Source organism: Amblyomma mixtum, chromosome 2 (genome assembly GCF_055824585.1).
Source record: "Amblyomma mixtum isolate Tamu chromosome 2, ASM5582458v1, whole genome shotgun sequence".
NCBI lineage: Eukaryota > Metazoa > Arthropoda > Arachnida > Ixodida > Ixodidae > Amblyomma > Amblyomma mixtum.
In genome coordinates, this window is record NC_143013.1 from 82,224,673 (window position 1) to 82,249,300 (window position 24,628).

Here is a 24,628-nt window from a genome sequence, read left to right on the forward strand (position 1 = left end):
ATTTCATCGTGCAGGTTTTATGATCGAGCCTACGTGCAGTGTTTTTATCCTGCAGTTTTCAGTCTCGATGTAGTTGCAATACCTGTTCTACAATCGACCGCATACGCGAAACTCCGCAAGCCGGCTTTTCCGCATGACATTGTTGCCCAAACCAAGATGGCGGAGTTTTCGCTTGAGGAGTTGTGAAGGCTAAAGGGCGAGTTCCGTAATGTGAACAAGAAGTATGAAACGATTGAAAAAATAACAAGCTGTGCGTTGTCGCTTAGGGATCATCCGGAGGGCTTGGTCGGCCGCCTTGTTTGTGTCAGCGGAGACTTGCGGAGAAGTCCGCATGCGGCATTTCGAATAAGGTTGATTAGCTGGCCTGCCAAAGTTGTGAGCCCCCCCAAAGCATGGAGCAAGGAAGAGACAGGTTTTCTGTTTCAAACTTTTGACAATTCACCTTTTTGATTCCGCGGTCAGTCCCATAATATAGGTGAGGAGCAGGCTACGTTAGTGCAAAATTTACACGTGTGTGCATGTTGGGGGGGGGGGGGGGGGGGGGCTTAGCGAAAACCGCACGTTTGTTTCAACGTTCCATCAACTTCGATAGTATTCTGAGAACGCCGTTAAATTATCGGAGCTCCATGGGCGGGCTGGCGAGAACATTGTTCCAGACGCACCCTCTCCGCTCCGATCGCGAATTTATCGCCTTCCTTTGGTTCGCCCTCTCGGCTGTTGGTGCTTCCGCAATCGATAACGGCGGTAGGTATACACACCATAACGGACACACCACGCTGGCCCCCTATGCGCCCCGCCTACAACAACACCGCGCAAGACAAACGACATTATGAATCGCATTAAGCATTACCCACCCTCGCTTCCCTGCCTTCGGCCACAGGTTGCGCAACTTCTCGTGGCCTCAGAAGAAAAGTAAAAGAAATGAACGAACAGCACAAATGAATACAATACGCGTAAACAAACAGCGCACGGCCGTTACTTCCTTTAATGCGTTCGGCACGCTGAGCCTCCAATTTACAGCGATAGCGCCGGCGCTCGCGCGGCGTATTTGCCTGCGTAAGCTGACGCGCGTAGCGCACACACGTGCACAGACGTACAGAATGCAGAAACACAAGGGGAAGAAGGGGGGGGATGAGGGGCGGAACCGATGAGTCGGAAGAGCACACACACATACGCACGACCGCTCTGCGAGCGGCGGCAATACACAGAATGGAACAACACACACGAGCGCTTTCGCGGTGCTATGCCAGAGATTCGCCCTCTCGCCCGCGCAGCGGGGGGGCATAGCGGAGCGACCGAGCGGGGAGGGAGGGTGTAGAGAGGGGGAGGCCGTGTAACGGGGCGCCACGGCCGCTGCTTGGGGAAAAGGTTTTCCCGGCCGTCGACCTTGCATGCAACCTGTTGCGGCGGCCGTGCCGTAGCGAGCGAGCGAGCCCGAACCGACCGCCGGCAGGCCTCGTCGCCGTCAGTCGTCGTGCTTCCGGGCTCTCGTGCGACGATGACGCCGCGGCGCGCGCTCTTCCAAAAGAGGAAGGGAAGGATGCGTTCGCGGACGGATCGGTCCGTCACGTTTCGCGTCCCGCGTCATCCTTCGAGAGCGCTCGCGCGGGAGTCGCCGCGGCTGCTTCTGTGGGCCCCCTTAGCGTTCCAGGGGCACAACTGTGGCTGCCTCTTTCGAGATGCCGCACTCTTGGGCCAACCAGAGACACTAAAGAAACAAAGTGTGGCGGTATCGGGAGTTTTTGGGCAGGAACGGTACGGAGCTTCGTTCTACTCGCGGCTAAGCCCTTACCACGGCCTGCAGCTGTTAGACTTGCAGGCGTGTGTGTTTAGGGGCTTCCTGACTAATTGATACGACCTCGCGGTGGGGTCCCTGCCTGCGCTGGCTTCAAATGTCCTCGCTGAATTGAAACAAGGCAAGAGAATCGAGGACATAAGAGAGGGTGTGGCACACGGGATCAGTGCTCCGAGCGTCACATGATAGCTCGCGAAAGAAGCGTAAGGATTTAACTCGCGTGGCTGAGCTTAGAGCTGGAGGAATGAATGACAAAACTATGTGTGAGGCATGTAAGTGTGACCGAAGTCAATCGCCAACAGAAAAGGCGTCCACAAAAGGATTGGTTTGGTTGGTTTATGGGGTTTAACGTCCCAAAGCGACTAAGGCTATGAGAGACGCCGTAGTGGAGGGCTCTGGAAATTTAGACCACCTGGGGTTCTTTAACGTGCACTGACATCGCACAGTACACGGGCCTCTAGAATTTCTCCTCCAAAGAAATTCTAGCCGCCGCGGCCGGGATCGAACCAAAAGGAGGAGCATCATTCGACTTTGTTGTGCCGGTTTTACTAGTGGTTGTGTGCGCACGGTGAAGAGGTGGCGAAAGTGGGAAGAGCAGTTGCTCCAGTGGTTTCCTTCGCAAAGACTCTCCTCTTCAAAAGACTGAGAGAAAATAATTATGGTCGAGATTGAGCGGAGAAACGTCATGTGGCAGAAATGGCATTCTCAAAACAGGCGCTCATATTTTCTCGCATCTCTAAAAAGCCCATATTTTCGCATTATTAAAAATAATAACTTCGCCCACGTAGTCAGCATCGCATTAAGGCACACTCTTCACTCATTCGCTTACATTAAAACATTACAAAGTTTCCGCCTCTAACAAAACACGTGTGATCAGAAGCGATTAAAATGTTTATTATCCCAAATTGAATCGGGGAAGCAACAGTCCTTCATACACACAACACGTGAAGCGTCCGTATCATCACACGATGCAAAACTGTTTACCGATTCGCTTCCATAAAAATAATCGCCGCGGATAGCAGCAAATACTTTCCTTCATTAGCTCTCTCTCTCTTGAATTCGTCTGCAGGCTCATTTATAGAGCGCACGTATGCCGAACCCGGACATGTTGCGCGCTTGGCACGAGGGAGGGAACAAACACGGCTTTCGGGTTATTTCTCGGCACACCTGCGCGAAGATGGGATTCTGCGCCACCTTGCGAGTCCTTCCCTCCCTCCCTGTAGCGTGTGAAGTCGTGCAAGCGATAGCATCGTCTAACGATGCCATAAAACGCCGCACGGCTCTAATCAATCATGCTGATTACACGCGCCATAGACTGCCGGCATCCCCGAGTACGCTCTTGCATCTATACACCCTGTATACCTGGTCGTTCCTCTCTCGTATGTATACCTTCGTACACGCGAACCCGCTCTCTCGCACGAAGAAGAGCTGCGCCGGCGCCACCGCAGCGCAATTCACGACAACCTGTACTCTCGAATAGGTGATGTTGATTTATTGCGCGGTGTCTGTTACTCCCCTTACCCCAGGCCTCGCGATCAAAGCAACACGCGTGCAAAAAAGTAACTGACTAGCGGCCCGCGTTAGCGACATTTCTTTCTTTATTAATATCATTTCTTGCCGGCTAGCGGCGCTGGAGTCAGCAGTGCATGCGCGGCTTATATACATAACTGCGGCCGGCCCTCGGAGCATCTCCATCATGATCGCGTGTCGTGAACGGCGAAGAGATTAACAACATCGGCGGCGGAGATGGAGGCGAGCTTTTGTGCCCAGACGAGGGTTGTTATTACTGCGGCGAAACAGATATTTGTCAGGCTTAAAGGGGAGTGTGATGGATGGCGAGAGGATTATCCTACCGAGATACGCGTTCGGAGCTGTAAAAATGTCGCCGCCGTGGCCGAAGTCGCCGTTGGCTATAGAGAGAGATCTTCCGGTTTGACCAGAATTCTGGGAGGTCGTTGTTTCTTTTTTTTTCTAATTATTTTAAATATACCTAACTTTTTTTGAGGTGCAGGTGAGAACGAACCCGGAGGACCTCTGGATCCTTTGCTTGACCATTTCTTGTTGTCGTTGCTTCAACGACGACAACGATGAATTTTCAGTGAATTTCGCTGTCATTGAAATTACGCATTTTAGTGTGGCATGCATTGACAGAGTAACGACCAGATTTCAATTTGAAGAGCTGAGCTTGTTGGGATTGGATCTAACACTATATAGCCAGTTGTCAACAAGCAGCCATCTCACAGCTGATTTTAGAAATTAGTATTCTATCATCAGTCTCAAAAATCACATCTGCCAGGAGCCGTTGCATATAAGCTAGCTGCCTGGACAGCTTGAACTATAACTGTTAACCTTCGTATCGTGTGTTCTCTGTTAGCGTCGCATATAAGTAGCATATGACTATGTTTCCGTACTCGCCAGCGCGAGACGTGATCCATGCAGAAACCTAAAGGAGGATGAGATGTCTCACAACTCTCGAATGCACATAAACTACATAAACATAAGTACCTAAACTGCTGAAAATTGTAAATTCCGATTGTCTTCATTCGTTTTGCAGTATGCAGTGCGTTAGTGCCATTACAACCTGTTATATATTTGTACCTGCAAGGGCCTCTTCCTTGAACCAGAACAAAGCTCTGCCAAATACTCAATTCCTCATCAAAATAATCGCGCACTGTCACCGTCTAAACATTGCGTCATCCATTACCATACACAGGGTAACAACGAAGCGCATTTGGCTGTTTCCTGAACTGGAACTAATGGAATTCCAGGGAGGCCAACGATTTATCTCACTTTATCCATCTATCAATAAAAAACATCCCGCAGCACGGCGCTGCATAGCAGTGGCCACAGTGTTACTACTTTCAACTGCTGAACCGCCAATAATTTGTTTGTCTGCCCATACCGCGATCCCATCTTGTAAATGAAGCCAATAAAAGATATCTAAACCCGCATCTCTGCGATATCGCGCATATGTTCTTGCACGATAGCACGAAGGGATAAGCAACGCGGCGTTAAGAAAGTGTACTCATAAAATAAAGATCTTTTGAATAAATATGCATATTTTTGCATATATATTGACACCTGCGTGACCATGATCGTTATATGTGGTGGCATGACGAAGTGGTGTGAATCAAGTGTACGGTAACGCTCCGTGACACCGTTGACAGGCGTATAGCCGTTGACTATTTGCTGGTACTGTGCTCCTAGCACCAGTTGTGAGCCGCTACACTAAACTTTCGGCCCTGTGCGTCTCACCATAGATAAGAAAGGTATACACGGACGTGCAAACTGATCTTCAAGCTCGTTAGGCAAGGGAAGCACCGTTCATAACGATGGTCGTTCGATTTTAATGGAGCAAAAGCAGCTTGGTCAACCAGTGTGATTGCACAAGGGGTGGTCCAAAACCTATTTGTCCACCATTTCACCCTATAGAGAAGCCGAGATGAAGGCCAGGTAAAAGCTTGTACCGATTTGAAACCGGTGATTAGGCACCCGGCGACGAAGGGCATTGAACCCCTGCAGGACCTCTCGCATAGGAGGCGGACGTTTCAACCACCAAACCCATCGATGCTATGCACCATTCACGGTAAAGATTTCATAGGAACCCGGCACAGAGCGCTCATTTTCTCGTATTTTCGAAATAGCGCGGGTCATCCTGAATCAATCTGTACAAACGCGTGAGTTTTTCACAATGTTGTGTTCCTACGCGACCGTAGGCATCCAAAGTCTCCTAAAGAGCGTAGACAACCAAACTGCTAAAGGCTGGGCGACTCGTCAGTAACGACGCCTGAGCAGCGGGCTGCGCCGCAATGCAGCACCTACCTCTGCTTTCCTGTCTTGTGCGCCCTCTCGCGTGCCCAGCACGGAGTTGCTGCTTCCACTCGCGGGTAGCAGCGGTCGTTCAACTGTTCTTCGACAGTGTATCCAAATAATGCGGGCAAAAAACACGCGCACGACGATCAAGGTCACACACTTTCACTTCTCTTCTTCGCGCACTTTTTTTTTTTTTTCAACAACGAATCGTCTCCGGAGCATCCATGGTCCTTCTTCGTGTCGTGTGCCGGAAGGTTGATCTACAGAGTTTTTTTTTTTTTTAGGGTTTGCAGTCGAAGTGTTAGAGAGGGGGGCCAAAGGGCACACCCTTCTTTTTGACCTTCTTGAAGGTTGTAGCCGTGTCTAGCCGACGGCGGTTCATGCTGACTCCGCGGGCAGGACCGGCATCGTAAGGGCACGGGCCACGGCAGCAGCTGACCGCCCTCGCTCGGGACCTACGGCGGCGGCGTCTCAACGCACTCAGAGGTCACCGAGGACGATGCTGGCGGTGAGCCGATGCCTGATGGCCAAGAGTTCCTGTCCTGGTACGGACCTCGCGAAAGACTTCACTCGCGGCTTCACCGCGGTACGCCTTTCGTTCGAGCCCACTGCCTTCTAGAATACTTTCACCTCCCGCTCAGAAGCCTCCGCTACTTCCGTGCTCTTCGTCAAGAAGGCGTCCTCCCAAACTCTTTTCGGCTTGGACTTCTGTTTCTGTTGCCCGCGCTCTTTCCGTTGGAACCTCGAATGGTCCTTCTTCCAGAGCACAGAGCTCTTGCAGTGTGTCCTTTCCTTCACGTCGATATATGAAAAAACGTGGGGTCGGACTAGTCCGCAGGTGCTTTCAGCGCAATAGTACCAGCGAGCGGATCACATCCAACGCAGATCAACATCAACATACCAGCACACTCGGACGAGCGAGCGAGATCTGTCAACCGCGCGCTGAAGATCAGGAGGAGCACACCCACACCACAACGGCACCGGCGAACGGAGGAGGTGACCCGGCGCCGTTCGTTCGTTCACGTAGTCTCCGCAGTGAGTGGCCGCCGACGCGTCGAATTCACACAGTCAAACCAGAGGTGCACTGATCTGCATTAGGACGACTCTTCCCACACCGGCGATGCCGTGAAGAGGTTTCGCGAGGAGAAGGAATGAGCAATGGCAGTGGGCGCTGACGCAACGTGCTCCGGCGTGCGCCGGCGGACGGGTTGGCGCGACGCGACGCGGCGGTGGAGCTTGCTACGCCTCGAGCTGGCGCTGAGGCCGACTAAGCGGACAGGTTGCGGCGGCGAAAAAAGCGGCAGGTTGTAAAAGGGAGAGGAGGCAGAGAGGCGCGCTCTTGTGCGTGGTGGCCCGCCGCCGCTTCTTCTTCCTCCTCATCGTCCCCTCGCCCTCGTGAGTGGCGGAAGTGACCGGCGCCGAACTTGACCCCATTCCAGTGAGGGGTAGCAAAGCGCGGCCCCTCTAACGGAACTGGCCCTGCTCCGGCGGAGAGAAGCAGCCTCCTGCTCTCTCTCTTCCTTCCTCCCCCCTCGCCGGCTTGGCCTTCGTGCTTTTCTTCTCTCTCGACATTCGCCTCTCCTCCCTCTTTCCACCTCCCTCTCTTATACCGTCACAGCCGGTGTAGCAGCCAGGGCCGCTTGCCTAGAGCTCACTCCCTTGACTGGCTTCGCGGTCAACGTCTGTTTCGCCGACGGCCAAGTGCGGCGCTCCGTTCCTGCAGCTGTTTCTGCTCTTTCTTTTTCTACTGTTATTTTTCGTTTTTCATTTTTCTGTCAGTCGGATGCGCCCACGAAGCTGGCTTCCGATTTTTGCTTTCTGTCTCTTCTGTTTGGTTTCTCCGCGTTTCTCTCTGTATTGTTTCCTCGTTTTCGTTCTGTTCGTTTTTCTGAGCCGAGGCAATTGTTTTGCTGCGGTTTGACCCCCGCGCTTGCAGTGAACGCCGGCGCGCAGCTGTCACCGCTCGCGCGGCTTCGGCGCACGCTGGCGTAAGCGTCCCTTTCAGGCTATCACGTTTCATCATCGTCTTCCATCATTTCCCTCCTTCCTGCGCCCGCCAACCGCCGCGCGCCTGCGCTGGGCGTGTGAACGCGAACTCTAAGCAAACCTGAAACACTCGATCGCCACTCTGGCCCTCCATGTTACGCAAGGCAACGGAGGGCGTTGATGGTTGTGCACAGTGGCGGTTTATCATTCAGTGTCATCCGACCTGTGCCGACAACCGGTGTGGTCTCCATAACGCAAATGACAAGAAAAGTTTAGTTCAGATAACGCATTGCAACAACACGTTAGTGGTCTAGTTAATCAGCTCCAGGAAAGCTGTCAACTTGTCAACTAGCTTTATTTCCTGCTCCTTTTGCAAGCTGCCTTTCGCTCTTAGGTGGTGGATCGTGTTTTAGGAGGTGTAGCGATTAACGTATGTGTTATTAGAAGTGAATTCCTTAAGGCAAATCGCCTTCATTTTCCAAGATACCAAATGTTCAGACTTGTTTATGGTTTCATTTCTAATTGCACTGGCGCAGGTGTTATTTTGTACAGTTATCAGTCCTTGAAATATGAATCGTTTCTGGGGAGACTTGGGATGTGCAAGCGTGCATTTAACCTGATGAGCGCAATATGATGGATTGCAGAAAGCAGGAAAGGCTTGAGGATGCAGTTAACACTTTCTTGCCAAACAACCACGAAGTGGGAACGTCAAATTAGCTCGCGATCTTTCTGCCCGCGCACGTCCCATTTTTAAATGTGACATATATTAGACATATTTCATTTTTTTGCATCAGTATGCCTATACCGAAATAAAAGATTTACATTTATGACACTGTGCACAGCAGTCGAACGCCCTACAGAGCCGGCTTGGCGGACGCAGTAAAAAGGGCGGAACAGTGAATTTTTCTTTTGTAATTTGCATTGTCACGGTCATCGGGAAACACTCTCCTCCGCACCCTCGGTAACGTTTATGCACACGTGTTATGTAAGTCACCTATCAGTCAGATGATAATATGATAGCGCGCACTATAGATAGGCGTAAGAGCTGCAATCCGAAGGCCGGAGTCGCTCCTTCAGGTCGGGAAGGCCTCTCTGCTCAGGAGAGCCGAACTTGTTTTCTCAGAGGTCGCAGAAAACCGTCGAATGCTGCATGGTGGCGCGCCTATCGTCCCCTTGGCGAAAGGTCACGTGAAAACCGCGGAGTGCGCTCTGCTGCTTGTAATTATCGACGCGGGACGCAGGGAAGCACGCTTCAATGTCGCACAACTTGACACTCGTCCAACGCGCTAACCGCAGATTCTGCACGGTCCCGTTTTAACCTTGCCGTTCAGCTGCAAGTCCGCAGTCGAGGTGTTGCGAAGGTTTCTGAACGTGTGTGGGGCAGTTAGAGGTCGAACGGTAAATTAGAATTCCGAGGTTGTACCTGCAAGTTGTCGTCCGCGGATCGCGGTGAGTTATTTATTTACTTGCGTGTTTATCTGCAATTGGAGGAAGTCTCTGTCCTTCGGCAGACATCTATACATGCGCTTTCGTGTTTTCCTCTACTGTATAAAAGCGTCATGATTTCAAGAAACGAAGACATGAATTTGTGGAAATAAATGTGGCGTACTTGTCCCACCGATAGACATGCCACTATGTAAGACACTTCTGTTAAGTCGTCACCAATACTTCACAAACTGAATTTGGTCACGCAATAATTTGGCGATTACGCAATCACACCACGCATAACCATGCTCTTCAGATATTGCAGATGCGGTGCAAAACATCTCTTAACATCGCTTGTGTATCAACCTACAGGCCGTACAATTGCGTTTTACGCATTGCAGTACCTTATATTTATGTCACCAACTCGTCTTCCCTAGCGCTAAGTTAAACGACATGTTGATTTTCTGATGTGTACCCGTTCACTAAGGCTGTGTGCAGATGATTTCCACCCTGATGATAATTTATTGGTCCCTCACTGGAGTCAGTAAGAGTAGCCGTCGCTATTTGATGGGCCGTAATTCAAGAGAATGTACTAACACATCAACCTTTCATTGAGAGCTCTAGCAGAACGTATTGCAAGGTACGGCACTCTCCCAAAATCACGCGACTTTACCTCAATACTTCTGGCAATAAAATTCTCAATGGCAGTGAAGGCAATGAAAAGGATTATGGCAACGAAAGGTATTTAATTTCACCGAGGCAACACAGAACAAACTGAACAAAGGGTGGTGACAGCCTCGTTCCGACAGTGGGTAGCAGAGTGAGGCTTCTCCAAGCTAACGGATGTAATCTACCCACACCCTTTTTCAATTAGTTTCGGTTGTCAAGAATGCCATCTTCTTGTCTTCTCTCTACCGTTCTAGGTAATTTATGTGCGGTCGTCAGCAGTTTGACTTCTAAGGCAAGAGCCTTATATTACCCATTATCAACGCAACCCGGCGTCGTTATCTGCGTCCAGGAAATGTGGTCCGATCTCCGATGACGTCATCAGTAAAGAAAAACTTCTTCCGAAGGTGCGGGGAATCGAACCAAGCACCTTCAGATCGCGACTCCAGCACGCAACCCATACGGTGATCGAACAAAGGTTATCGTAGTGTATGCGTAAAGGTGATCATAGTGTATGCGTTTCCTTGCGGTTGTATACTAATGAGTAGGTGTGTCATTAGTAAGGAAATAAAAACAGTAAAAAATTTACGTTTTCGCCTTTATAGTCGGTAAGTTGTCTTGTGTCCTCCCCAATTTTTATTCGATTACACATCTGCGCTTGCATGAACGCTGGGTATTAACCGCGTAACGGGCGATACCCCATCAATGAACCGTTCGGCGGATCGACCACTTCCTCTTTCACACGTGCGCACATCGCGTCCTGAGAATGCCCTTCGACGCCTCCACGTTCTTGACCCGCTCATTGAATCCGCGCAGTGCATACTCTTCCGTGCCGCGGTCGGTGTCAAAGTCTAAGCGCCGGTTGCATCCCGCCAAGATAACCAAATAAAACAACAAACTAGAAAATAAAAAAAAGAGACAACAACGCCTCGTGTGTCGCACGGTCGTTCACCTTGTCGCAGGACGGAGCTCATTCTTACTCTTCTTCACGACGCAGCAGAGGCAGCACAGGCAACGATCGTCACCGCGTTCTGCCGTCTTCACCTCCCCTCACCCACGGCCCCCCTTCTTCCCTTTCCCACTTTATATAGTCCCCGAGTGTACTCTCCTCCCTCGCCCTCTCCCCCTCCTTCTTCGAGAACTTTATTGTTTTGCCACGGCTGTCCCCGGCATTGCGCGCCGTGCTTTGTTTTGTGCCGCCCTCGCACTTTTCTACCCAGGTAGAGCGCGAACGCGTAATAATGACACGGCCTCCCCCCCCCCACCCCCCCATCCCTCCTCCGTCTTAAACGACGCTGAGCGCGCCTTTTCCGCGGTTCTGCTCCCTTTGTGCACGGACGGGAAGGAAAGAAAAGAAAGAGAGACAAAGATGGATGGATGAAAGAAAAGAAAGAATAACAGTAACAAAGGGGGGAAGCCATGGTGGTGAAGGAAGAAGGAAAATGTGAGGGAGTAGGAGAGGCTGCGGTGCTTTTGTTAAAATCGTTTCCTGAAACTTTTCTTCTTTGAGTAACGTACGCCGTTTCTTTTTTTTACTTTTTCTTGCGTTCTTTTTTTTTTTTCGCTTCTTCTTCTGTTCCTTCAGGATCTCCTTGATCTTCTCCGCGACCTCTTCCTCCGCCTCGCTCGCCCCTCATCTCGCTTCGACGCTAAGTGAAGCCGCCCGACGCTATGCGGAAGAGCATCCGCGTTGGTTGCAGCCACTTCGTCTATGTCTTCTTCCGTACCTTACGTACTCATCCTTTCTTCTTTATCTTCTTCTTCATGAAGAGGAAAGAGAAGAGAGCGGGGAAGAAGAAAGAAAGAGAAAGAATCACTTCGAAATGACCCTACCTTAACTTCTTGCAAAGCATCATTAGCTTTCGCACCTCCGTGCGAAAAGTAATGATGGCGGCTAGTGATGACGGTTTCCTGATGTGACCGCCAAGCTCGCTGATGTTTGCAATTATCAGCGGACGCTGAGTAATGAGCTGACGATTAAACTTGTGTCGTTATATATATTTTTGGTTTGTTTTAGCAGATCACTCACGTTCCTAAACATATGCCACTCCTGCTTGGGCGCTCAGCCTGCAGTATGTTCAAAATAAATAAAATAAAATAAAATAATCCATGTTTAGGAACGCCTAGCTCGCGTGGTAAGCTCTGGGCTAAATGGCATCGTGAACGGGGAGACACTGGAATGCCTTTGCATATGGAATTATGGACTGTCGCGGTCCGCTTGCAAGGATGACAAACTGCAACTGCGCTGTAAATAGCGTACGCCTTCATCTATATCCCGAGGAGGTCAACAGGTCCGGGTAAGGCATTGCGCATCACGGTATGATAATAATCCTTACGGCACTCGCTCACTCACTCACTCACTCACTCACTCACTCACTCACTCACTCACTCACTCACTCACTCACTCACTCACTCACTCACTCACTCACTCACTCACTCACTCACTCACTCACTCACTCACTCACTCACTCACTCACTCACTCACTCACTCACTCAAAGTTTCAGACTCCCTAGTTTAGTCATTCAATATTTTGTTCATATCTGATCACATCTAATTCAATGAGCCTAGCAGGTACGGAAAGGACAATTTGCTTCCGAATTCCAGAATCCTCTACAAACTGCTGTCTTGCATGTTTGTGCGTGTTTGGCCGTCAGTTTGCATTTTGAATGTGATACTGCGCCTTTGAAGAAAAGGCAAGGACTGCTAAAATATATAAAAAGAAGACAAGAAATAATTAAGGAGTTTAAAAATCAGCAATTGCGTGAAAACCAGCCAAAACGAAAACAAAAGCGAGCTATGTAAATTGGTTTTTGAGGAAACGAAATGGCGCAGTATCTGTCTCACATATATCGGCGTACACCTGAACCGCGCCGTAATGGAAGGGAGGAAGGTGGGAGTGAAAGAAGGAAGAGAGAAAGAGTTGTCGCAGTGGCGGTCTCCGGAAATTATTTCGGCCACCTCTGATATTAATTTTTGTAATGTTGCGAGCATGCTTGGCTCGCAGTGCTGTTGTTCGCCACTACCCGCGGTAGAACGAACTCCTCACTTGCGTGGTCTTTTTGTCCTTTTACACTAATATGTTTACCAAGAAAACACCAGTTAGTTGCAGTGACGATCCTTGGTTCATTGGAACGTCAGCTCCCGCTTGCTGCGTCAAGTGATCGCCCTTCCGCCGGCGCAGGCGGAAAAAAACGTCCGGCGCCAGGTAATGAGCAGGAGCAGCGGTGCGCGCGCACTTGCGCCGCAGCGCCATCTCTCGGCTTACGCGGCAACTAGAAACGCCCGTTGGAGCCGAAGGTTAAGGTCATTGCGAGCGCACAACTGAAACTGGTTCTCTGCCTCCAACCGCGCCCGCGGCATTGTTCGCATACTTCCGACCTGCGCCACTTTGTTCCGATGAGGACCTGGCGATAAGGCCACCGAGTCGCGCTGACGTGGTTCGTAATTCATTATCGACTGTCCAAGGTCAGGCAAGCGCCCTTCGTTCTGCAGTTCACTCAAGGAGGCGTCCGACACACTTCCCAATGGACACTTGGACGTCCTGGGGATGTTTGAGACGTCCTGGGGACGTCCACTGCAGTTTTAGGGCCCACCGGGTTGTGGCCCTTGCAAAGTTTCGATCAGCGCACTTCACGACGTCATCCAGGAAAGCTACGTAGAGCCTAATAGCATACTGCAGCAAACGTATGCCACCCAAAGTAATCTGTTTCACTGCAGCAGTGGCAGCTAATTTGACGAGAAGGTGCTTTCTTGTAAGCCGCGTAGCTCTGTGCGTTTATTTTTTGACAATTCAGCGTAATTTCAAAATGGAGACGTAAACTTAAGCCGGTATAATCAAATCTCCTTCGATCCTATTTCCCTCATAAAGTCCGGCGCGCCGGGTGACTTATTGATGACTGCTGTGCACGGGGGTGGGAAGGGGGGGACTTATTGGTACTGGAGGTTATTTTTGTTCTGCTTTTTTATGTTCACGCGCTTTGGCATGGTCGCTTCACACCACTGTCTCCCCCTTCCTTATGTAATGTCCCAGACGGGATCTTTAAGGGTACAGTAAATGATGATGATGATGATGAAAGCAAAGCAACACAATTTGAAAAAAAAAAGAGACAAATTATCCAGACCCCGCAAAGCATTATGCGTCTCGTCGACATGCTCGCTTTCACTTCCTGTTATTGGGAGGAAATGAATTCAAGGGCGAGGGTCGTTTCTTTTTGAGTACAGGGAATACGAAGGGGATCAGCCACGAAACAACAAGTGGTGTTAATAGAATGAGACAAACTGCTGCCTTAGTCCTCAGTTGTAAATCGGACCTCGTTATAACGAAACGTTTTATAACGAAGTAATGAATATAACGAAGGAATGACGATTCCCCCTGGAAGCTCGGTCAACGCGGGCTATAACGACGCTGCGGCCATAACGAAGTAATCGCCAAGCACCTTGATCTTCGTTATAACGAGGTTCAACTATAGTAACAAATTGAGCGCGTAGACACAATCGTTCACAATTGCTAACGTAGCAGCGAGGAAATGTCGTTATGCGGAGTTTTGATTCGAGCAAAACACTTTAATATGAATCGCACACAGACAGCTCTTGGTTTAGCGTTGTTTTTTCTTATTCGTTTATAAACCTCGCGAATCATGCTGTAGACCTTCTTCGGCGAATAAAGGCCCAAACCGCTGCCAGAAAATTTGGAGGTGCCTTCTTCTGTTTCTCCTTTGCTTTCTATTTGAGAACTAGTTACCGCTGCGAGAAGTAAAAAAGGCAATAAGAATAACATGTGTTTTTATTAGCCGTCAGCAACAAATACGATGAGCCCGTTCTTCTTTAACTGTTTTTTCCTCCAACATCATTTTCTTTCTTCTCGAAGCAGCTTTCGTTACAGAACATGGGCGCACTGCAGTGTAGTTGAACACTGAACTCAAGAATAGTTTTATAATACCGACGCAAAAAATGCTTGAAGAAACGCAGTGAGGCGAAAATTACACAGAAAAATAAGGAATAAAACAAACCATAAAAATAGTTATGATTTACTCAGAAAAAAAAAAGATTCAACCGACGACCTATGCACCTTCAATTGTGTCTCTTCCCAGACTCTCGTGTCAAAATTGTGACGCAACCGTTAGTCGTTCAACGTTCCCGTTGGTGTCATCCATATGAACTCGTAAAAGGAGCTTTAATAAGTGTGCCAACATTAATCGTAAACAATGCACCCAGGGAAAGCAATGCGTTCGCATTCCTACACGTAAGCAGTCTTAAGTGCCTCTGCCGAATTTTTTTGTTTCGCTCGCCGATCTGTTCCAATCGTGACTCATTTTTATACGATTCGTATTCGTAATCTCTTCTTTTATTCATATCTGCTGAGCCATTCTTCGTCATTTTCATTTTCGCTTAGTCATTCTTAGTCCTCCGTCTCCATCCTCTCTCCTACAAGTGGGCAGGGGGATTTCCCTCTCTCTACCTGCCACCTGCGAACCGTGGTAGGTGGCAGGTGGGACAGAGGGAAATCCCCCTAGAAGCACAGCCTGCCACCTGCTACGGTAGACAGGTGCAGGCTTCACACTGACACCACCATCGCCCTGCCATACTGTTCTCGCCTTCAATCTCCCTCTATGATTACGCCTTATCATAATGCGTTTGACCAGTCACATAACGTGAAGTCATATGGCCGGTAGCGGAGACTTCATGTCACGTGAAGTGTTGCTCCAACGATGACGACGCTCACGCCATAAGTGAGCCACTAACAGCTGCGCTGTAAAAAGAGCGCAACACCGTCGCATCTTTGCATCCATTCTTACGCAACTCAGGAGAGGGGTTTAATTTTCAAGCTTTGACTTCCTTTTTCCTTCTCTCCATCTCTGTTTCATCATTTTTCCAACGTCACGAAACTAGATCGACTAGATTCGCGTCGTTTCAGGGTACACTGATACGTTTTCCAGCAATATAGCCCCAGTCGCCTTTGATCAATGTGGCCGAGTGTCCTAATACCTGTGCCACACGGACAGATTTAATGCTATTAAGTGCTTACTGCCTTAAGTTTTAATGGCATTCGAGCGGTGCCACACGCATAAATTTAATGGCATTAGCCTTACTGCCATTCGCGACCTACTGGGTTCGCCACAACTCATTCGCCCGTGCAATGCGTACTCTAGTTCCCATTCCACACACAGAAAAGCATGCAGCTTTGCTAGTAACAACTTCCTAACCAGTAGGAAATGATTAATTCCTAACTTTCAGTCAGGTGAAGCATCTATACTGCATTTTCGATGCGAAGAGCGCCATTTTAACCAGCCTTATTGGCAGGTACTCACGACTTATGTGCTGACATGCGAGTTTATGACTACTTTTTCGACTTGTAAAGTAGGAACAGCCGTATTTTCTGGAAAATCGTTTTTACATTACATTTGAACAACATTCCCGATATATTGTGCTCATTAGGAATGTTTATATTCAGATGAAACTTTTGACTACCTTGCAAGTGTTATCGTCATCGTCACTTTCGATAATGACATTAAATGTGGACGTGTAGCACCAACTCCGAAAATAATGGCATTAACAAACTTAAGGCCTTAAGCATTTACTGCCATTTCTTGTGCGCGTGTGGCACGGGTATAAGATTGCATTTATGCATGTCAGTGCATTAGCGCATTTGTGGCCCTTGATACTATGCCCCAAGATGCGAGACTTTTTATTTTCAACCTGCGCGCTCCTCTCTCACCGTCTTCGAAATTAATGTTTAATAAACGTTGACACATTGCTTCAGCGGTAAGCATGGCAGAACGAATTTGAACTTCGAACACAAAGCACTTATCGCTCGGTCATTGTGCTTGATACCGAAGCGCCACAACCGTGCTTTGAAAGAAGCGCTCGAGGGGGTCTCACTATCGGAAGAAAAGGGAGCTGGTGGTGACTCCGCACCGTGAAGACGGATAAATTGGCACTGAGAGCGAGGCGGGTAATCTTAGTTTGCATTTTACTCGCATTCCGTACCAAGTGTATCGCTTCACATGCGAAGATTGTGCTCAAACATTAGTATGCACGAGCTCTCCAAAGCTTGGTTTTAGCTCAGCTATTTGTTATTTATTTATTTATTTACAAATACTGCAGGCCCTTCTCGGGCCCATGCAGGAGTGGATACGAAGGAGACAATACAGGGGAACGAGTTAGGTACATATATAATACAAAATAAGAATTCATCATCATAGCGGCATCGTGGTGGTAATGATGCCAATTCAGGGAAACGAAAATAGCGGGTTCAGTACGGAAACAAATATAATTATAAAAAATACGAAATGAAAGTCAGCATCATAGCTTTATCACGGTGGCATTACTGATGGATCAATGCTATTGACGTGCTCTATGAATGATTCAACTGAGTTGCAGTTTACAGCTGTCGAGGGTAGTTTGTTCCAGCTAGATATAGCCGCTGGAAACAAAGAATATCCAATAATCTCCTTTTTTATTCATTACCTTTAATCGTTGGGAGGTACAAATGTGAATTGTTAGGAAAAATTACCGGAGTATTGCCAGGATAAGAGTTGCCCTGTAATCGGCGAGTTTGCCTATTGCTTTCTATTCTTTCGGCACTGTGACGGCTGACCTCACTCCCACTGTCTACGTCACCAAGACACTTCTTTGAGGCGCCCCGTTATAGCATACGCTGTGAACAACACGCAACCTCATTTAACGCGGCGACCATCTATCCCGCCGACGCGTATGGCCCGCTTAGTCCGTGAACTGCTCCTCTTTGTGCTCTTCCGCGGGTCGTCTGGAGCGTCGGGGCGCGCCCACAGGACCGTGCCCTGTGGCGCCCTTGAAAGACTTGGTGCACCTATTGTGTCGACCCAGACGGATGCGCGCGCCCCCTGCTCTCTCCGATGCCCGTGCTAGAGGCGTCCGCAGCGCTCACAATGCGTTACTTCATTATTTCTATACCTCCAGACGTACGTCTATGCGCGTCCCTTGAAGCTTCCCCCCCCCCCCCCCCCCCCCTACTCGTCACAATCACCGCCGCAGCCCCTCCCCTTTCATTTTTGGTTTGCAGTACGAAAGTTCTGTTTGTGGGCGTATATTGAAGTGGACGTTTAAGGCAATGGCCTTTTGGTGTGGGGGCCATCAAACATATGGATGAATTAGGAAAGAAAAAGACAAGATAAACAAGCTGTGATGATTTCGGGCAGGTCTTAGCGTGCAGTTCAGAAACCTTGGGAACCCTCGTGAGTGGACGATATCGGTTGCAAGCGCGCACGATCAAAGTGCGCTTGTCGTTGGTTGCTGGGCCTCAGATGCTTCGGAAGCAATCAGGCCCTGTTATCGGCTGTGGGAATTCGTTTTACTAGTTGGTTTCGGGTTGAGGTGTCTCGTACATGTATAGGCAGATTCCGTGACCTGGCTATAGTGACCGGAAGGGGAAAAAACAAATGCTCGAAGCTCCGATACTTCTGGAAGCCACGTTTGACTGTACAGTTAAGATTTCATCGTTCAAGCACAGAAATGTCTGGAGCTCCGCATTTGGACGAGCCAATGTGGTCATGTAGCTCACAGATAGGAATATTTCGCAAGACATGCACTCTTCGACACAGTCTCGTTCCCCATGTCGGAATAAAGAACTAGAGAATGCGCTGAAATTCCGCTTGGTCGACGAGTAGCTGCACGCCGTTTTTTTTCTTGTGATTTTTACACTGCAAACAGAAAGGAGTAAAAATGGTGTAAAGCTGTCCTCTAGCACAAAACCGTGCATTAGAGGTCAATTTACTCCCTTTCTACTCCCATATAGGTGTATTCATATTTAGAGTGTAGGAAATATGCAGACGACCATGCAGACGGCATTTTGCAGACGAAATATGCAGACGGCATTTTGAGCAAGTGTAAGTTTGGGCTTGTTTGTAAGTCATGGTCTGGAGGGGTCTCAACGAGAGAGAAACAAGGACATGACAGGGAAACGGAACATTGCATTCATTACGTACAGCGAACGTAAGGCGGCACTGTCAGCGTGTATCCCAAGTACAACCTGTCCATTTGATCGCCACGCGTTAGAACGTGTTTTTTACGGCAAAGAGCCAATGCTTCAAGGAAGGCTGCGTCGTCCTCGATCGCCATCAACCCTAAACAGGAAGGCAAGGCTGATTAAGAGCCATATCCTAAAGTGCTCCTTCTGATTGGCTTGCTTGCTAGCTGTAAGTTCCTCGCAGACACTGTTATTATTAAAGTATCCGTTAAGATTTCAACACTACAACGGGAAATAACAGCGAAGGCGTGGGGCTGGGAATGTCAGCAAAGGTTTACTTACACTGTTTCTTGACTAAATGATTAAAAATTGAGGCTAAGGTTACTCATGCCAAGCTGAACAACCATTCTCTGTGCACAGGGCAGATATCAATCGATGGACGTAGTATAAAAATACCAACTGAGCAATAAATGCACGAAAAATGGGCAGAACAGTCTGTGCCCATTTACCGTGTAAATAAAGTGGACAGAGGAACACGTATGAGTAGATAACTGAAACCGGGAGCATACATGTGCACAGAAAAAAAAGAGGGAATAGAATCGCGTTATGGAATCTCGTTACAGAGCGATATAGATAACGGCATCTGTAATGAAGTAACCGGCACAAAACTACATCTAACCAGAGGTCAATTCATCGCTTACGTAACCTTCATATCGTTTCAGTGCTCGCATGAAAGCGTTGAAGTCTGCGAGATAACTATCAGCGCTTATCTGTGGTACCAATGACGACTGCTTCCATATGACAGAGTCTACAGAGCAGTGGACACGTGCCAAAGAATTGGACAGCCATGCTGAGAACAGAAGGACGGGCTCCTGAAGGCGGCGACAGTTGATTCCAAAGCGTTGTGGCCTCTTACATCATAAAACGGAAGGTCTTGCGATAAGACATTGCGTGGTGTACACCTCGCTTCATTCGTGCAGCAATATGAACTTGAGGGAGTTCGGGTGACCTCGTGATGTGTTTTGGTCTCATAACAGTGCGCCACGTTGTCGTGAAGCTGGCTTTATCCGGCGAGATGTCTTCGATATACAAAGCAGTGATTGAGCTGAATTACTGCAGGTGCCACAGACTTAGATGTTTGACCCCGGGATAGGTCACGCAGCGTACCCGTAATTAATAATGCCGGCTCCCTCCATTCAGAAAAGTTGCCGTGAAGTGCGTTATAGTCGAAAGCGAGCGGCGGCGGTATAGTGATTGCCGGCTCTGATAAAGGGCTAGCGACGCTATCTCGCCCGCATACAGCATCAGCGGAGCTGTAACCTTTCTCGAAGTCCGTGGGCCTTCGGTCACAAGGTGAAGCGCCGAGTTTGCGAAGGTGAACCCGGCGTCCTTTGCTGCCTCGCTTCGAGCAGCCTTCGCTCGGTGCCAAAAAATGTCTCGATCTCTCCGCGTTCCCTGAATACGACTGCAGCAATGGCTGTGTTGAGTCGAAAAACAAAATATTATCTCCTGCATGAACGCAATAGGCGATAAAATACGATACTGTCACAAACCTCTTCAAGAACTTGCTTCTGTTAGGCACACCGCCTGACATTCCCTTGTATGCATGCAAAGGTAAAGTGAAAATCTAGAGTTCATCAGCTTATCTTATCGAAGAAAGAAGCATGTGACCGATACACAGCCAGCAGCGAGGAGTTAGTAAGCGAACAGGGAGGACAGCTAGCATCAATGAGCAAACTCTGTTTACATACGTAAATGTTTAGTTGGTGCGTGAGGCAACGCTACGATGCCCTGAGGATCGAACCGACTGGTGTACTTAAATGCGTCCTTACATTCCGCCAATGCCTGCGCTGAATCTGGGATATAGAGCTCTGAAAGGACGTTCACACAATCGCGGTTTTCAGTCGCTTAAAAACCTGGCTGCTGTGGGGCTGCGTGATATCTTCACTGCGTGGTTAATTAGAGTAAGGTTCAGTTAGACGAAAGTAATCACAGGCGCCATCTTGTGTCAGGTCTATTCTCTGCTGCGCCGTAGTCGAATTAATCGCCTCAAAAGTGGTGAACTTACGCCAGTCATGTAGTAATTTGTCAAAGTCTGAAGGTATTACCTCTATAATGCATGTTGCGTGACCTTCAAGAGTGTATGACTGCACACACTGGCATTACTTTTTCAAGTATCGAAGTTTCAGGTACTTGAGAGAGGGCGGGTCACATAAGGAATTGAAAAAAATCGCAGGTTGAGACACATGACATAATAGCGCCTCGGGAACGACTGCTATCAAGCGCTTTATAAAAAGAAAATGCCAACTTTTCTCTTCAATTTTTATTTATTTTTTCGGTCCTGTTTTAATACTCGTGTCGCCGTGGTAGCCGAATTGAGCTTATGAGGAGTAGCTCATGCTGGGATCATCGTGAAGTTTCCTAAGAAAATATGCTGACAGAAATGATTTAAATAAAGGACTGCAATTAGCCTCTGTTCGGTACTTCCTCAGAAGTTCTTTTCTAGTTCGAATGATGTAACCTACACTTTTTCTAACACTGATATGTTTGCTTTGCTGAGCTGCCAAAGGGTGAGCGTATGGGGACGTTTCGGAAAGCGCCAGATCCGCTACAACAAAAGTTTCGAACGCCTCTGAAGAGGATATGACTTTGAGGCGCCAGCGTATCGGTGGCCGGATTTACCGGTTTGCGATCAGGGAGAAGGACGTGAAAGAAAGACGGACGAGGCTTAGGAATCTCCAGACGAATTCGTTTGACAAAAAGGTAAAGAGAAAGAGGAATGTGCCGAGAAGCAGGTTTGCCCTCATTTTCCGCCATTTTGATAGCGACATGTCGTTGCCTCGTCGGAGTGTTGACTTGAAGCGCCCTTATCACGAGCCAGCGTGCTTTGAACAACGACCATCCGATTCTAGATCTAGCGCCTGAATGTGAATGAGGCGCATGTTATCAGTGCCTACAACATTGCAACAATGTGAAATCCCCTTTTTAAACAGTGGGAGAGTGGCACACAGCGCAATGATCTTTCCGTCCCGCCTTTGAACACTAATGTTTGTAATAGCACATTAAATAACACCAAGTAGTCTAAATTATTCCAGAGCCCTACACCATTACATCTTTCATAGGTAACCTCATATCGAATTTAGCAGCTGAAACCTCTCTTACCAATCCATCGCATTCATTCACGAACTCGTAAGTCTCAGCATCACAACGTGTGTAAAACTAGGTGACGCAAAACAAATACCTATTTCAAGGGGAACAGCTCAGGATTGTGGCCCCATTAGTCTAATAAAAATAAGGTAATAGCTATCAAAAGAGACATGAGCTATGCCTCAAGTCGCCAATTCGAGTGATCTCTATCGAACTTCGTCGTTGCGACCACACAACCACCTCAGCTACTTCCGCGACCTTTGGATCCGCGCGATTTGATTCCTATGTATTGAATAACATGATTCGTGGCCTAGAAAGACATTCGTCCGAAATTACGTCAACAAATGCCTCAACGCGCCCCAGTTCTTCTTTTACTACTGTGTTTTTTTAGCTATCATTTAGTCTTCGGTCCATCGTAAGTCCTTGAAGTTTACAAAGACTAAGCCTCTCGCACGCCGCCCCAAACAGAGCACACTTGACCCACTCCGGCACAGAGACAAACTGTGGCTGGTGGCAGCCGTTGTTTTGCTTCACCGCTAAGCATATCAGAGCTACATGTAATCTTTGCGGGAAAGCCTGTGTACGGGACGTTTAACGGGCCATTTCCCGGCTTTTGTAAGCTCGAGAAACTACGCTTTGGTTCAGGCGGGCTGGGTTCCCAACCCGAGCTACCTTTATTCATTCTGTCGCATGACACTGAGCCTTCTATGTATCTGTTTAAAGTCCATCCGTATGTAAACGCAGTCAACTCTACGCACAGACCCAAACAGACGCAGTGCCGCGACCCAGGTTTCGTTTCTCATGGAAAGATGCCATCACCTATTGCTTAAATGCTGTGCGGCGAAGCAGAATTCAAGATGATCAGGGCTGAACTAACAGTTTTGTGTTTTCTGTGCCCTTGAGCAACATGACATCTCTGTCGTTGGCTTATAACAAGTAAAACAGCTGGATGTATAAAAAGAAATCACTTACCGGAACGTTCAGCGGTGAAGCTTCGCATCCAGTCTCATGAGATCCACACGGTCACCCGGCGCCACAGTCATGAATGCGATCAATCCACCCGGTCAAAATCTATACCCATCCATGCGCTCACACACACACAGCACCAAACCAAAATTGGAAAACAAAATGAACAAAGGGAGGGGCGAATGAAAAATAAATAAACAAATAAATAGATGGGGCGAAATCCAAGCACGCACCCAGACACACACACTCGAAACTCGGTGAAAACGCTGTCACTTCATGCTGGCAGAACTTGGGCGCTCCACACAAGTCACCACAGATCCGTCTCAACCCGCTCCTCGCACACGGGCTCGCTGGTTGTTCGTTGCAGTAGCACAGTTTCTCGTCGAAAATATGTTCGTAGTCGTCGTCGGGGGCACTAGGTTCGGGACCACTTGTTGCCTTTTTTTTCTTTTTTCACTTTTGAGCCGTCCTTGGCTCAAGACGCCGGATCCGAAACTGCACACGTGCTCCCCTCGGTGGGACCCAGATTCGTTCAAAACGCTGCCACCATCACGAATTTGTTTAAGTACTCCGGACGGGGTCCCGTGGTGCGCGCGTGCGTAGCTCGCTTCCTTCCGAGCGAGGGGGTTCCCGGTACCGGCCTCCGCCGGCTCTGTCTCGGCCAATGGGGGCGCCCCAGCTCCACCCACGTCATCGAGCGCTCGCCTCCTCGCCCAATCGGTGTCGCGCGCGGCCCTGACCGCACCTGCGCATCTTCCGGAGCATCTCTCCGGGCGGCTCGCTCGCGATCCGGGAGGAAGTGCGAGGCTCTCTTCCTTCCTTTTCCCCCCTCTTTCTCTCTTCTCTCTCCCCTTCGCCCGCTCGATCCCTTTTCATGCGCGCATCGGCGTGCACCCTTCTCCCTCCTTCCCGCTCTTTTCAGCTCTACCCTGCGGTCTCTCTTCGTTTCGTTGTTTTTTTCTTCCCAGAGAGACTTCCTCGTTTCGAGACGGGCCGCATCGCCGCCGCTTGTTCCGTTCGGTTTTCTCTTTTCTTTTCTGATCGCGTTCTCTCGCTCGCCCTCTCTCTCCTTCTTTTCTTTCTCTGGAGTAGTGTGTCACAAGTGCCAAGCGTTGGCCTTCACTCGCTCCTCGCGCCGGAAAGCAAGGCTGGCCGGAAAGGCTTGCAGTGGCGAACGCAAAACAAGATGAGAGCTGCGCGGACTGTTTTGAGCTCTGAAAGGATGGAAAAACTGTCGATGGCTGAGTGTTGCTATTGCCATTGTTGCTGCTGCTATGATTCGGTGCTCACTGTGAGGGGATAAATATTTCGCGAAGGCAGACTCTCTTCCCTTTAAGTATGGTAGATACTCGTATAGTAGAAGGGTTAAAGCGGATCTTCATTATGATACCCCGCAGTTGACCACATCGACATCGTAAGCAAGTGGCTCTAAATGATTAATGCATGCTTTTTGGCCATCACCTGGCAGTTAATCCTAGGGTCGTGATACTGTTCAGTTAGTTCGTAACTGTAGACTTGATGCTGCTTATTGCATTTCAAAGTAATTCACCTCTTCTCAGAACAACGCCAACGCAACCACTTTTGTTTGAGTGTGACGTTCGGCAGCGATTGAGGACAGAGTAGGCTTGGACTTGGTTTGAGATCATGCCTGCTAAGAATCAAAAACCACCTTCTCTACCGGAAACGTACTGTGCACTAAATACGGAACCGCTGCCTTGGCTTCTACTGAAAATATATGGAATCAAAAGATAGTCTGGGTTAGCGACCAAGAACTTCTCTCGACTGTACTTTATTAATTAAGTGGCCCGAATGATCTCATACAAAATGGTTTCCGGTAAGTGAAGTCAAAAACTTGTGCGGAATTCATTTCACAACGGTGCGCTTT

At 48.8% G+C, this 24,628-nt stretch overlaps 1 protein-coding gene across 1 annotated transcript in view; it reads right to left on the minus strand.

Annotated features, from left to right (window-relative positions):
* Nucleotides 1–23,120, minus strand: part of Blimp-1 (PR domain zinc finger protein 1) — a 159,645-nt gene extending 136,525 nt beyond the window's left edge. The window contains exon 1 of the mRNA XM_089569161.1: nt 22,750–23,120. The gene's annotated coding sequence lies outside the window, so the exon portion shown is untranslated. The remainder of the gene's footprint in view (nt 1–22,749) is intronic.
* Between the last annotated feature and the right edge of the window lie 1,508 nt (nt 23,121–24,628).